Raw genomic sequence first — 14,914 nt, forward strand, 5'->3', positions numbered from 1 at the left:
AGCTAAATATTTTCACTACATTGACTATGGAAAGCAGTGTTGGTATTAATTCAGTCCTTAAGTTTTGTGACGAGTATTTCGCAGCTTTTCCTGATGACACAGATAAAGTATATATGTAGTCACTATGTATCACTGTGGTGTGGCAATTACTTTACATCCAAAGCCACCATAACTTTAGAGACTATACAGTTGCTCTAGGTTGAGCTGTAACTCAGAACAAAAGTGTGTCCAAATCCATGATGTATCCTCTGAGACACTTTCCTCCTTTTCCAAGAAATATTTGAGGGTTTTTTTTTTTAATGACCAGAGTTAGATTTTCCTTAGCATCAAGTACACAGTGAGTAACCGTACAGAACAGAGGGCTCATGCAGTATTTGCAAGGACTACTCACTGACATGAGTTCAACTCAAGGATTAAAAGATGAGGATTAACCGAATGGGCTAAGAAAAACAAGACTCAACTATATATTGTCTCCAAGAACTCCATCTCAATGCTCCATCTCAATCTCAATGCTGTTCAAAAACAGCATCAATAGAAAGACGCCAACCTATGAAACAAATAGAAGCTGGATGTCTATTCTCATATTGACAGAATAGATTTCAAAACTAGTCAGAAGAGAGAAGGAAAGTCACTGGACAAGGAATCCATTCATTAATATTTAATTGTAGATATGGATGAACCAAATATTGGGACTTCCAGTTTGTAAAGCAAACAATAAAGGTTATAAAAGGTCAAGTAGGCCCTCATACAACAAGAGGAGATTCAAATACCTAAACCTGTGTATCTTACCAGATTATACTGAAAAATAAAGTCAACTACAAAAGCAACCACAGAAACGATGCAAATTATTGAATACTGATCAATACACTTTTTTAATGAGCAGGGAGCAATTTTAAAAATCATGGAGGAAATTTACTATTCCAAAGAATCAAAGTAAAGTGATAGCACAGCCTTCCCAAATTCCGGGGTACAGTTAAGGCAGTGCTATGAAAACAATTTAAAGTTGCCAGGACTTACTTTAAAATATCAAAAATATCCCAAATAAACAACTTAATGGCCGGGCAGTGGTGGCGCACGCCTCTAATCCCAGCACTTGGGAGGCAGAGGCAGGCGGATCGCTATGAGTTCGAGGCCAGCCTGGTCTACAAAGCGAGACCAGGACAGCCAAGGCTACCCAGAGAGACCCTGTCTCAAAAAACAAATAAACAACTTAATGATGTGCCTTAAGACTCTAGAACTCCCGGAAGACAACACCCCAAATGCAGTCAACAGCACTGACTGGTGCAGTTTAGGAATGGAAGCGTGTCCAATGAAGCAATGCTTAGAATTAAGAAAACAAGGACCTGGTTCTTTAGGGAGATAAGATGGACAAGTTAACCAAAAGAAATAGAAGACACAAATTAATAAAATTATAGATTTAAGGGGAGTAACAAACACTAGTGGAAGCCAGATAATTAGGAAACAAAACTATCTTTAAGGGTAGACCACATGGTGGGCAACAGAAAACCAACTCAGCTCCGTCTTTGGAGGTTCTGTTTCATAATTTCATGTCAGGAACTTAATTTACTTTATTTTATTGCCCTACAAGTTCTGCATCTATATTACGGCTTCTAGGTTTGTGTTTTTATGGGATTTCTGAATGTGTCTCTGCATCTCTGTTTATTGTGCCTTTTCCTAGGCTCATTTCCTTCTGTTTGTTTTTCCTCTGCCAATTTGTTTGGTTTTGCTTTAACTTATTATATTCCATTTTATTTTCTTATTGTGCCTTAGATGCCTGTTTGTTTTCTAATGAGAGACAAAGAGTATGAAGCTGTATGAGAGGGAAGGTACAAAGAAACTAGAAGGGGGAGGAGAAACCGTAATCAGAACATACTGTATGAAACCAAAATCTATTTTCAGTCAGATAAAAAAAATAAAATAAAAAATGAAATAAATATATACACTCTAAGACAATGATACATGATCTAAACACGTGAAAGTAACAACAAAATAAGGTATGTTGGCACAGTTGCAATGAATGGGGTAAGGAATAGAAAAGGAAGATATGGGAAAACTGAAATCTCACTCTGGCAGCCTGAACAAGACCAATATAATAACAATACCAGTTGTCATGGCAACAGGGAAAGGCTAACTTCCATGTGGTCCTTCACTGAGATGAAGAGCTACAAGTGATCCAGTGGCTGCCCAAGCTCAAATAGTTATCACTGGATATATGTATATGTGACATGTAACATTAAGTAGATTCCATAGATTATATGGATATGTGCATACCTATATACATACACATATGTACATATGTATATAGATGTTATCATAGTTAAAGAAGAGCTCGTGAATTTGTGAGAGGGGAGTTAGATGAAAGAGGGACTAATAGAAATGATATGGATGAAATGACTTCTCAAAAATATTTTTAAAAAGAAATTTTAAATTTTAAATATTTTAGAATGTTAAAAAAATTACTCCTCATCCCTTCTATAAACTTGTATTTAAATCATAAGATAAACCCTAGGCATGAGAGCCCTATTAAAAGAAAATATATCAAACAGAACCAGTGGCATTTTAATTTTAAGATCAATGCTCTTAGAAAATGGCTTAATCACAAAAGCTCCAACCCATACCAGCAAATAATCTTCCTCTCAAATACGAGCTAATTCTAAGCACTATAAAATGTAATAGCTTTCTTAAACACTGTTTTATTTGGGAGCTTTTTCAAATGTCACAGAAGCGCATTCCAAGGATTCATGGGGTTTTAATCCCATGATTCAGCTCTTCTGTAGAGTTCATCTTGGCAATGCAGAGAGTGTAGGGACCAGATTTTCATCATTCAGTTCTTACTGCTGCCATGGTAAACACAGCACATTACTTAGCAATATTATCGGGTTATATTTCTTTTTAAATTATTTTTGAGGGCCGGGTGTGGTGGCACACGTTTTTATTCCCAGCAATCGGAGGCAGAGGCAGGTAGATTTCTATGAGTTTGAGCCCAGCCTGGTCTGCAAAAACAAGCCTAGGACAGCCAAGGCTACACAGAGAAACCCTGTCTCAAAAAACCAAAATAAAATAAAATAAAATTATTTTTGAAACAAATGTTACTAAAATTATTTTAATTGTCAATGTTTAATGAAAAAAATGAAATACTGCGCTTCAGTAAGAGAAAATATACTGAAATACTTTTTTCTCAAAATCATTTTATACTTCTTTCCTTCATAAGACCAAACTAAAGGTAACTATTTTGTGAAATGCATTTCTTAACATTTTACTTGCTAAAATTATACAGTAAAGAGGCACCCAGAAACACTTCATCTTCGTTCATATTCATAGCTTCAATTACAGTCTCCCCCAAGGACCCCAGAACTTTATACCACTTGGTTCTGACCGTTTCTAGGGGCCCTCGGCATCCGTAAGCAGCTGCTTATCCAGATTTCAACACAAAAGACTAAAGTGCTGCCCCAAGCTGACTTCAAAAGCTTTTCCTCCGACCTGACGGCCTGATGGCTTTCCTTGCAAAGAAATTACCTTCTGGTGATATAAGCAGACCAAAGGCTTAGTGGTGTTGAAGGACATGCTGTCTCCCCAAGCCCAGTCTGTGGCCAGATTTTATTTAACTGTACTGGACACCTCTCAGACCTGCCTCAACCACTAGCCTGCTGCATTTCCGTGCTGCTACCAAAGGCTTTGATTTTTTTCTGTTTGAATCCACACACTTCCTTCAATACACTCTAAAGTTTTGCTGCTAAGTCTGGCTTTCTGAAAAGCCAGCCTCATCATTACCCAGCAGCCCCGCGTCGTCTCAATGACAGAAAAAAAAGAACTTAACCCCACCGGAACCGGAAGGCCTAGGGGACCCTGGCACCTCCCACAGTCTCCTTGTTCACGGCTGCCCTTCTTTGTCCCCGCTGAGGATTTCGGCACAGGCTGCTCCTGCCCCTTGCAAGTTAATTTCCTCCTTTGAATGCCATTTAATTTCTCCTCAGCTTTGAGATCTCATCATGAGTCTTCTTTAAAGAGGAACCTTTACCTGTTACCTGACCCTAATTTCCTCTTTAATTATCGGTGTAGTTTTTCTCTTAGCAATAAATAGAAGTGGCAGTTATTCATGTCTGAATATTTGGTTGATATTTGTCTGCACGTTCTGTGTCACCAAATACACACAAGATGCCTTGAAAGCTGGGTTAGCTCTGCTCTGCTCATAGTGTGTTTCAGTACAGCACCCAGAGACTTCCTGGTTGCCTAGTAGTTAGAACTGAGTGTTCTCACAGTATAGAACCTAGCGCAATATATGGGCTGATATTTTGTGGAGCTATATTGTGCACATATAAATATATATACATGCTCTATATACATATATCTATTTCATTATATCTACATCTATAATAGCTATAATAAGTGAATTAGGAATATATTTCAAAGTATGAGTAGGTCAGGTCATGGATATTTTATTGCCCTCACTGTTTCATGCCTTGCAACCCCTAAAAGTAGCAAGCAATAAAAGTAACAGTTTTACAAGATTCATTATTTTTCCGTTTAGACAGGCCTGGAACAAGTGGACTTTGCTGAGATCAGCCAGTGCCCCCCTTACCTCTCCATGACCCTCTCAAAGCTGCATGGCAACAGCCTTCCCAAAGGCAAGGCTTTCCCGAGAAAACTAACAAGCAATCGGAAGGGGCCTCAGGAACTTCCTTTTCCTAGGATGATGGACTTGCACCTGTAAGCTCAGACCTCAACTAGATACAAGCAACAGTCAATCATCAAGCAAGCCTCACTGCCTGTATCCCATGAATGCACCCCCTTCAACATCACTAAGAAAGTAAAGAAAAAGGAAGGCCTGGGGTGATGGCTCCCTGCTTAAGTGTGCACACTGCTTCTGCAGAGCAACCAAGTTCAGTTCCCAACAGGCACATTTGGTGGCTCCCAGCTCCTTATAACTCAAGTGCCAGGAAGACCTGACACCTCTGACCTCCACAGTCACTTGTGTACATAATTTTAACCGAATATTTTGAAAAGAAAACAAGCCGGGCAGTGGTGGCACACATCTTTAATCCTAGGACAAAAGAGGCCAAGGCAGGTGGCTCTCTGAATTTGAAGCCAGCCTGGTCTACACAGTAAGTTCCAGGACACCCAGGACTACATGGAGAAACCCTGTCTCAAAAACAACAACAACAACAAAAAGGGACATGTCGGCGGGGGGAGGGGGGGGAATAGGATGCTTTCTAGACTAAAAGAAGCAATAAAGCTTCTCTCTATAATGCAGAGAGTCACAGGTAGTAAAAAGTGACAGTGGCGTGCTCAGCCATAAACAAGAGCATTCATCATTGCCTCCAAGATGCAAGGACCACCAGGGAGGAGGTGGTGGAAAGAATGTGAGGACTGGAAGGTGGGGAGCAGTGCTATAAAACATGACTTCTGGACACGATGGGCGTGGTCATTGTATTAATACACTCACCGTAGCTGTGGTTACCCACACAAACCCTGCACGGGGTTGGGCCTACCAACTTGGAGGGATGAGGAGTCACCACTCCCAGAGGGGAGTTCGTGGTAACTTGGGAAACGGATGTCACTTCAGTGTTGTGGCCCCTGATAATTTACCCATGCTTTAGCATATAATCTCCACCCATATTCATGCAAATGTCTCTACTTAAACTCAGTGCAACACATATGTGTACACATGTACACACACCACACACATACACACATTCACACAACTCATGGCTACACATACACTACATACATACGTACACATGCACACATACACACACCCCACTCACACACATAAATACATATACCCCACATATACACACATGAATACACACACACACCACACACATACACACATGCACATGTGCACACACTCCACACACACATACACCCCACACATATGCCCCACATACACAGACATGGACACACACACACACACACACACACACACACACCTCATGAAAGGAGGAGAGAGACTGGTTAGGAAGAAAGGCTCCCACAGGAGAGAGAAGGAAATCTGGGCTAAAAAACTACTAAAATTCATTATAAAACTACCAAGTAATAAATATTTTGAAAAGCCTCCACATAGCCCACATCATGAGAGATTATTTAATATTCACAGTGTAAATGCTGTCTTACTTAAGCCTTTCCCGAGGAACGTGACTATTTTCAGCAGACATTGCTTCCTGTGTCCATTCAAGCACCATGCTCTCTCTCCAGTGGAGCCTCTGGCTCCTGAGAGTTCGTGGCTCGTATGACCACACTGTGATCCTGCTGTAAAAGGCATCTATCTGCCTCACTCAGTAAGTGCTTTTACTGTGAACAAATATTCTGCACGATGCTTTAATTTTGTTTTTAATTAGCATACAACTAGATTTCTTTATGGGTTATAGTGTGATGCGGTTTGTAAATGTATTTTCAGCACAATAACTAAACCAGGAGGTTAGCACATCATCAAGTGCTGGTTAATACAGTATTTAACCACCATATTAGGGGAGCAATCCCCCCAAAATGCTTACAGGGTTTTCTTACATGGATACAAAGACCTGGGGGACTTTTTAAATTTGTAGTTCTTATTATCAAATATGGTATTAGTTTGTAAAAGTGTTTTCAAAATTCCCCCTAATTATATGACTCCTGGTGGAGGACACTAATTGATTCTTTAAGGATTATGTATTGTGTAGGAGTGAATATCATTTATTTGTTTTAATTGCTATGTTTTTATATAATTAGATAAATTAAAGCTTCATTGCTTGGGGCTGGTATTCCAAAACTGCCTTTCCTAAGTATCTGCGGTCTCATTCTTTGTCAGACAGATGCAGCTCATAGTGGGCAGGAGATGGGGATGACACGGAGGAAGCGGGGCTAGTGCTGTGCTTGGTGACGGCAGCGGTGTGGACTGTTTTAGCTGTTTTGAGATGCTGCACACTAGGTTCCCTCTGGAAACATGAATGCACAGTAGTACTCGTCTTTGTAGCCAGAGCCTGTGGAACCTAATGTCATGGGTTTATCTCCTGTTCAGACAGCAAAGCCGAGGAGAATAAAGAGCAAGGCAGGAGTGACATGGAGACCCAAGATCAGATTCCTGTTAACCTCACTGTTAACCTCTATGGTCCTTGGTGTCTTGTTGACAGACGACAGAGAGCCTAAGATGCTAAGGAGGCAGTTCCCCGGAGACCCAAGATCAGACCCTGGCTCAACATTAATTTTAAATGGTTGTTTCACTTGAATTCGAATTTTCACTCTGTTAAAGAGAATACAGGAACTTATCTCATGAGAGTGTTAGGAGAAAATTTTAGGAATATACATATATAATTATTTGTAATATAATGTGTGTAGTAATGTGTGATGCCCCTGGCATACAGTGGGTACTCAGTAAGTACTAGCACCCTTCTCCCACTTACAGAAAACAACATTTGAGTAATATTTAAGAAAGGAGTTTAATAGAGTTTAAATGGAGATTTGGACACACTCCTAGCTATTATTTTATCAAGAACTGCTTGTGCATGTAGAGGAGAGAGGAAGTTAGAAGGGTAGAGCAAGTGGCCTTATGTGACTGGTTCATTCACAGGCATGGGGTGTAGGTGCCCTCTCTGCGGGAACACACGATGACTAACAGCTCACAACAAAGGGCGCTATTTGCTCACAGGCATCTCGAGGAGAGAGCCTCACCCAACGTACTCAAGATGACTTCCCGCCTGCTGAAATATTGCTGGCTGCCACTGAGCTTTGAGTAGACTTTTCCCTACTGAACGAACATGGGAAAAATATAAAGAACATTTGAGCAGAATCCTAATTGTTATTTGTAAACTAATTACTGAAGGTTTTCAATGGACAAATGCAAAGCTGCGTCCCCAGATTAAAATTCTTATGTCTCTTTTTCAATGAGTTTTTTTCCCAAAGACTGCATGTGTCATATCTATGTGTTTGCATATTGTGTGGGTGAATGCTCACATGTGCACATACGTGTGGAGGCCAGAGGTTGATGTGCTGTGCCCTCTTCGACCTCTTCTCACTCTACCTTTTGAGACAGGGTCTCTCACTGAGCCTGGAGTTAAGCCAATTGTCCTGGTGTGTCTCCAGCCCCCTAGCACTTGGGTTACAGGCAAGCACCACTGAGCCCAACTCTTAAAATTTATTTTATTTTTATCTGTGTGTGTGTGTGTGTGTATGTACACATGTGTGCACATACACACACACGTGTACACGCACATGATGCAGGTACCAGGCTGGATCACTCAGAGCTTCAGTTACATGTGGTGGTAGGTGCTGAGAACCAGGTCCTCTGTCTGAGTAGGAAGTGTTCTTAACCACTGAGCCACCTCATCAGGCTGGATTGTTGTTGTTGTTGTTGTTTGATTGATTAGTTGATTGGCTTTGGTAGTACCAAGGACTAAACCTAGGGCTTCTCTATGCTAGGCAAGCACCGTACTGCTGAGCTTCACTCCAGCCCATGGGCTAAGCTTCCACATGGGTGCTGGGGGTCCTCACGTGCATGTGCCATCTCCCCAACCCCTAAGTGATTGTCGTGACTCGTGGGGGTACTCAGCGCCAGCTCTGAATTTTCATATGTAATTGATGTTTACATGGCATAGAATTCGACCCTATCGCAGGGAGCTGTGACAGGTGGTGTTCTTACTACAGCACCTTTCTGGCCTCAGACTGCTCCCTGGCAGCACTGTTTACCAGGGAGAGATTCGTGGGTTTCAAGGAGACGGCCAGTTTCTAAGTCACTCCACACTCATGCCTCTCTGCAGAACCCTAGTGGTGAGGAATGCAGCCCCTCCCACTCCAGGGAGTACTGTTGCCTTTGAAAATGATGAGTTTCAAGGCCCACAAAGCACTGTCCACACCCTTCCCCACTCACGAGAGTCTTCCAGCTGGTAAGCCCTGTGTAAATGCAGACTGACCAGGCCCCCCCATTGTTCTTGGGGGGGAGCATCTTCCAGCCCACCACGTGAGACACCCCAAGACCCTTCTCCTCAAGACAGTGTCTTCAAGGGTCATGACACACTCAGTTTTCAATGAGAAGAAGAACAATTTTCCAGCAGCTTAAACTACCTTTCAAATGTACTGATGGCGTAAACCTTTTCCTGAACTGGTTTAAAAAAAAAAAAAAAGATGTCTGAGTTGAAATGTATTTCAACATCTGCCCTGAGCCTGGATGCGTTGCCTTGTCTCTTCCTTTGGCTGGCTAACTCCTACCTCTTTCCTTTAAGCTCAGCGATCACCTTTTCACAGGGAACCTTAACCCCCTCCTGCCCTCTCAGCCTCTCAGGCACACACACAGCCTTTGGTAAGAACACACCTCCTCCCTTACTTATTTCCTCCCGTCACACCTTTGCACCCTGAAGCTTAGAATAGCTCTCTGCGCTTTTGACTGTGAGAACAAACATCTAGATAGTAAAGTGACTCCCATGAGAGGCAGCCCTACAGATGACAGGAAGGACTGAGAAATCCCCGGACGCCTGCATGGTTTTTTTTTCCTCTTCCAGATATCATATCCAGTAGTGACCTGACAAATGTCCCCTCTCTGACAAATGTCCCCAAGACTCACTATTTGGCATTTAGTTGCAGTACAGTCGATAGGAGGCATATGTTTCAGGAGTGTTGTCTCCTTATTTTATGTGTTGTTTTTGCAGCCAAGTCCAATCCATTCTGCCAGCTGCCGGCGCAGCAACTGTTCCTATCCAAGCGCATGGCCACCAGACCTTCAAGGGGTTTCTCTCTCACCACAATAATGAGGCTGAGAGCTAAAGGCCTCGGGCACCTGTGAGCCAGCTGGAGTAAAGAGCTGAGGTGGGAGAGAAGGAAAAACACGTGACTCTCTTTGTTTCCTTAGTTCTCCAAAACCTCACGCAGACTCTCCTCTTTGTGATCTCTCATGTGTGATAATCCCCCCATAACTGCTCATTATCCTACTGTGTTATCCTCAGGCATGACAGCAACTGTCTTCTTGGGCAAACATCATCCAAGAGAAGAAGGTGTGTGATGGGTTGGGGATGAATTGGAGACTCTGCAAACGCCAACTCTTGTATGAATCATGAGGGCGAATTTGAAATTTCCCTCTTTTTCTAGAGTCACGTGCCCATTGTGTCCAGCCTAGACTATAGAAGCAATATGCTGGTCTCCTTAAATATTTTCTGCTTCTTGTTTGTTTGTTTGTTTCTCAAATCCACCCTGAGGACCTACCCAGCTCTCTTGAACCTCCTGACCTAGAGTTTCACTGTGGGCTACATGCACCCCTCTCCCAGCCATAAAGCCACCCCCCCCCATGCATTTCCGCCTTGCTTTAACTGAGATGCTTGCCTTACTTCCACGCCACTCAGGAGTCACCTGACACCCAGCTCCTCTTGTCCACTTCTTCACGGTGCTACATCAGAGGGAAACACACACAGCATCAACCACATACCTATATGTATCAAGACCCACTAGGCTCCAGAGGAAGGAGAGCAGGCTACCAAGAAGAGACTTGATACCCTATGAGCATATACAGGGGGAGGAGGCCCCCTCAGTCACAGTCATAGAGGAGGGGAGTAAGGGGAAAATGGGAGGGAGGGAGGAATGGGAGGATACAAAGCATGGGATAACAATTGAGATGTAACATGAATAAATTAATAAAATATATTTTTTTTAAAAAAGATCCACTAGGCTCAACCAACTCTAGCCACACTTGAGACAAACGCACAGATTGGACAGTGGTGGCCAGGGGACAGTTAAAACTTTTACAAGAAACTGCAGCAGGGCCTCCAGGCCCTTTGGCCTCCAAGAGCAACAGTGACAGGCTTGCTTCCTGTGTACATGAATGCTGCCTGGAGGTGGCCTCTCTTATCTGGCGCCTGTTGAGCTGTGATGGCTGGACACATATTCCTCTGATTAAAACCATACTTGCCTTCTCACATGCATGTTTCTTGTTTACTCACTATAAAGAATAATGGGCCTCATTATGAAAATTTTATACATACGCGCACACACACATGCACACACACACACACACACACACATCACTGTGCTTTGCTCGTACCCCACACATTGCTCTCCCTTGTCCCTCTTCCCTGATCCCACTAGCCCACTTCCTTCATGAGCAGCTTCAAACTGTAAATCGCATTCTCATCTAGCAGCCATCATTCCTGCCTGACAGTGGAGTGTCCGGCACAGGCAAAGAATGGCCGAGGCGGCTCCATGAGCCGGACAAACAGGCCAAGCAGTGGCGCCATGGTTAGAGCAGCTGGACACCAGAAGCAAGCCCAGCAGTGCAGCACAGACTCCCAACTGTTGTCACTGCCACAGGATGACGTCTGTGAGTCTATCTGTCCTGTGTAGCTCTGTCTAGAGGCTCGCATGCAGCTGATGAGCAGCATTTTCCAACCAAGAAATCACACAGGCTGGCCTACTCAATGACCAACTTCAGTAACAAATCTCCCAGGAGGTGGGTTTCACACGGCGCCGGGGTTTGTCTGAAATCCAGGCATCTTAGCCCCTGTGCACTCTGAACAAGGCTTTTACATTCTCTCTGCTTTGGTTTGATTTTCACCTCTGAGATGGCACATAGGATAGATAACAGGTTGTAAGTCCCTTGGGACTGAGTGGCCAATCGCTTTCTATTCTTTTTTATTATCACATTAACCAGTATCAGCTCTATAAAATCATAATCGTAAGCCTGGCCTGTCACTGGTTGGAGGACTTCCCTAATTACATGGAACGACAGACAAAGGCGGGCAGGCTGTCTCCAGCTAAGGTGCCTCATAGTACTCAAGTCCTCGCTAGAGACATGTATTAAACATTATGTTCAGGTGAAAAACCCTATCATCTTTTCTTCCTGTGACACAGCATACCAACCACCTTGACCTCCCCCTAGGAAGAGTATAATAAATAGATATATAGATATAGACAGATACATTTAATTCTTTCTAAAATAATACCATCTATCTGGTAAACTGAAAGTCTGTCTCATGTCTAAAGCTGTAAGTCTTCCTTCATCTCTGGTCTCTATTTCAGAAACTTAGCATGCCAGTAATTTTTCAGAAAAAAAAAATTTTATTCACAACTTCATGAACACGGACAGTACTGTCTCATCAAGGCACCCAGAGCACACAGTTAACAGTCTAGTTCACCTTCTTAATGATAACAACAAGAAGTGGGATTTCTGCAGCATAAACTAATACACATTTTGCAGAGAGTTTGTTACTGCTTCATCCGGTGCGTCCACAGTAAGCCGGGGCAAGGGAGGCACAGACAGCCCGGACAAATCAAATGCCAGCTGAGAGCTGTTCCACTAAATGATGGGTGTTATTTCAGCTGGAAGAATCTGTTCTGTCCACATTAAATTTTCGTAACTCTCAGAATGAAATAGATCTCCCATCATGCTCAGGACTAGTCCTCTCCTTTTCTCTTGCCCAGAGAGCCTGATTTATGCAAGTAAGTAACTTGAGTGTACTGGCCTGCCGTACAGTTTTTATATTTTCACACGGTGACTGAAATAAAGTGATGGATGCTTGGGCAAGAAAAAGTGTGTAGTAGAGATTGCTCTATATAAACCACCCACTTAATATAAAGCATGTGGTGTCTGTGCCGTTGAAGTGGAAAGCTCGGTTTTTTTTTTCTTGTTCTGTGTAATTACTGCTGTTTAAGTAAAAGCACACATTGAATCATCGCTGTAATTGTATGTCACGTGGAAAAGACAAGCCACACTTGCTCAGTACCTGCAGCAAATATGCACTTAGATGCTCTTTGGGGACACAGACTATGATTCCAAGTTCAGGAACAGTCACGGTGAGTGTCTGCTGAGGGGAAGCGACATCTAATGGTATAGCATCATCTGATCCATGGACATCTGTGTAGACCTCTATTCTGTTTTTCAATGTATACACCAAATATTTGTTTAAGTCTATGCATTTCTAATTATTCCCTGATACTTAACAGTACTTCCCATGGCAATTTAGTTTTTATCTTTTATTTTCTAATTGCCTTTGGTAGTCTATAGCATGGCACTGGCTTTTGAAATATTAAAAAGAAATGGACTCCTGCAGAAACATTACATTTAACTATGGTTTTGTCTTTACTCGTGTTAAAATACTTTCTAAGTCCCCTCGTGGTGCGTTCTCTGGGAGTTATGAAAATCACGTATGCTTTTCTGCACGTCTGCTTTCTGCTCCCTCCATCACCCTGTCTTCCCTTAGTGCTTAGTCCCTCTAAGACTCTGACCTCACGGTCAGTAACATAGAGAGCCTGTTACTGAATGGTCTAACGTCTAACAGACAATGGAAGCTGACAGAAATCATGGTTAAACTGAGCCACCCCTTTTCCCATATGCATCTTCATAGAAATGGTGTCGCTGTAGAAGAGAGATACCACACTCCGAAGAAATCCAGAAATCCACTTAAATAAAGTGACAGTCCACATAAGGTAGACAGGGCTAGGGTAAGCTGCAAGAGATTATAAAGCCTCGTGACATAAGGTATTACAGGCAGCATCTCAGGAGAATGAGCCATTAGAAACCATAGGTGGTTCTGAAAAGACCTGTCCAACAGGAGCTAAACTATGTATATATATATATATATATATATATATATATATATATATATATATATATATATATATATATATATCAGGTTCAAGAACAAAAACCTAAACACTCTTACCTCCCTGTCTCTTCCTGTGTTCCAAACTCTTGTCTCCTCCCATTAGCAAATGCCAACCCAAAGCTGACAGCCCCGGGGCCTCGTGCACACAGCCCACAGGAGCCAGGATGCTAGAATGCAGAGCAAAGTAATGGAGGAAAACAAATCTGGACATGGTGGCTGGAAACCCTCAGAAGCAGCAGCATGCTGGGAACTTCTATGCACCCATTTTAACCCTTAGGGTTGAAGCCACCAGCTCTGAACAAACCGAGGGAGATTCCATCTGTAAACATTTCCTTTACACTAAGACAGAGTCCACGGGGAGCTGGAGAGATGGCAGTGACAAGCATACACTGCTCTTCCAGAGGACCCCAGTTTGGTTCTGAGCACCCATGTCAGTCAGCTCACCACCACCTGAGTCTCCAGTTCCAAGGGATCTGACATCCTCTTCTGGCTTTCATGAGCACCTATGCTCATATACACACAGACAGACACACACACAAATAAAAATAAATATATTTTTTTAAAAGATGGAATCCACAAACAGAAGAAGCTGTGTTTGCTGCGGTGCTACTCACAGGGACTTCTGTGTGACTCAGTTCTCAGCGTAGTAAGTCTGGCTGGTTGACACAGAGACCTGAAGTGTAATGCCACATGGCATTTACTCTTCCTCTAAAAGCAGCTTAATTTCAGTCTGGGAGGTTAGCTGTTCTCTCTGGGTTCACTAAAGAAAAATGTCAGATCATGATGGCAGCACTTGATAACTCCATCTAGGTGTGGGCATCAGGGACTAGGCAGGGCTGTGTCTGTGGACACTTGGCTCCACTGCGACTTTATACATCTTACAAATGCAGAATTCCCAGGAAGCATTTGGGAGCATCATCCCAGTGACTGGTCTAACATTAACTCTAATGCGTTCTAACCCCTAACACATGCAATGCTTTCTGAGAGCCGCAATTAGCAGAGGTCTATTCATAGCCGCTGTCAACCAGGCTTTCCCAGTAAAGGGTGCTAATCAACACTGCCTTTTCCTTAGGATGAAAGAAAAAGAAGGGGACCACCAGGAGTTACCTTCAGGTGTATTTTAGCATATTCCCATTTGAAATACGTTTACTAATCCGATCAGCTTTAGTAAATAGGATAATATAATTAATCAGCTTTAGGGAGAAAAGAAAAACAACCAAGATTTGTCAAGACAGAACTCAAATCCATGAAAACAAACAAACAAACAAAACCTCAACCAATTTACAAACTGTGTCCTCCAAAGAAAAATTAGCATTGAAGCCAAATTAATAATTTGTTTAAGGAATACTTATTGA

Source organism: Acomys minous, assembly GCF_964271855.1.
Source record: "Acomys minous genome assembly, chromosome: 13".
NCBI classification, from domain to species: Eukaryota; Metazoa; Chordata; class Mammalia; order Rodentia; family Muridae; genus Acomys; species Acomys minous.